The sequence below is a fragment of the Eurytemora carolleeae genome, unplaced genomic scaffold, assembly GCF_000591075.1.
Source record: "Eurytemora carolleeae unplaced genomic scaffold, Eaff_2.0 scaffold1334, whole genome shotgun sequence".
Taxonomy (NCBI): domain Eukaryota; kingdom Metazoa; phylum Arthropoda; class Copepoda; order Calanoida; family Temoridae; genus Eurytemora; species Eurytemora carolleeae.
This window is the reverse complement of record NW_019397250.1, coordinates 78974-80898: the sequence shown is the minus strand read 5'-3', so window position 1 is coordinate 80898 and position 1925 is coordinate 78974.

The window sequence follows — 1925 nt, the reverse complement described above, 5'->3', positions numbered from 1 at the left end:
TAACAGAATACAGAAATATTGTAAAATATTGCAACTATACCCCCACCCCCGGGCTCTAACAGAATACAGAAATATTGTAAAATATTGTTTAGAAAACACCAGGTGTGGTAATTTAGCCGATCTTCTTCATTTTATACAATATATAGTAATATACAACAACATACAACAAGTGTAATATTGTATCTGCAATACAATTGTAGAAAAGGGAGTACTGCAAAAGAATACTTTATAAATACTAACTTGAGAACCCAGAGTTACCCCGGGCGTTGCCCAGGGTACTGTAAATTACTCCCGCCGTTTACCCGCACATGGTCTTAAATTATGATTTTAACCATTTTTCCCTATAAAAGTTTACCCACTCAACTTAGAATCTTTAAACCAAGCTAAGGACATTCCTGTATTTCTTCCGAGTTCTCCAATAAATATTTGAGGCTAATGGGTCCAGGGGTTCATGAGTTTATGCCATGATACAGGGATTAGAAAATCAGAGTTTGTGGCAAAGACTCATTTCCTTTTAAAATATTTGTCCAGAATCATAATTCAAAATAAAGCTTTACAGTTATGAAGATGGTTGGATTCAAGCCCTAATATATTATTTGGAAATTCCTTATGATCATTCTTAAACAGTATTTACATTATTAGTTCACGTCTTTTACATTTTCCAAAGTTTCCTATGGTTCAAACATTAAATTTATTTTTAAATTCATTGAACGTTGGCATAAACTTAAAATAAATAGAAATTGCTGTTTTTCTTTCGAGATTTTGAAAATAAATAAACTTTTCCACAATTTATTTCTTTATGTATTTTTAGACTTTATATTATGTATCCTTTTTACACTTTATAAACGTTTTTTGTATCCCGTATTTGGTATTCAGTTTTAAGTGTTGTAGCCTGTATTAAGTTTTACTTGTTCTGCATCTTGCATCATGTATCTTGGATTTTGTATCTTGTATTTTGTATCCTGTATCCTGTATCTTGGATTCTGTATCTTGGATTCTGTATCCTGTATCTTGGATTCTGTATCCTGTATCTTGGATTCTGTATCCTGTATCTTGGATTCTGTATCCTGTATCTTGAATTCTGTATCCTGTATCTTGGATTCTGTATTCTGTATCTTGGATTCTGAATCCTGTATCTTGGATTCTGTATCCTGTATCTTGGATTCTGTATCCTGTATCTTGGATTCTGTATCCTGTATCTTGGATTCTTATCCTGTATCTTGTATCTTGTATCCTGTATCCTTTATCCTGTATCCTGTATCCTGTATCCTGTATCCTGTATCCTGTATCCTGTATCCTGTATCCTGTATCCTGTATCCTGAATCTTGTATCCTGTATTCTGTATCCTGTATCCTGTATCTTGGATTCTGTATCCTGTATCTTGGATTCTGTATCTTGTATCTTGTATCCTGTATCCTGTATCCTGTATCCTGAATCTTGTATCCTGTGTATCGGATCCCGAGGCTCCATGTAGCGCAACAGGCTCAAATTTTCCACTAGTTTTCTCCGAAAGGAAACCAGTGATGGTAGAAGTATGAAGGGGAGAAGGGGTGTGATATTATATTACTAATAATCATATATACCATTCCATTTGTATACATTCAACTGACACGGTACACACATTAAATATAGATTCTAGATCTATTTATCATTATCAGCTATCCTCCTTTCAGAAATATTTCACTTCTCTTTAGAAAGAAACAAATCATTTACAAAAAATTATGTGAGGTCTACGACATTGGGTTGCAATGATAAAGGGATTAGAAAATCAGAGTATGTGAGAAAGACTCAAATCCTTTAACAGAGTATTTAAGTTAAAAACGTTTAAAGTCTGTTAAATAATAGATTTTGGAATCCAGGAGAGTAGTTTATAAGTAACGATGGAAATTGTCACGACCGATTTTTTTTACACCAATCCATTTTTG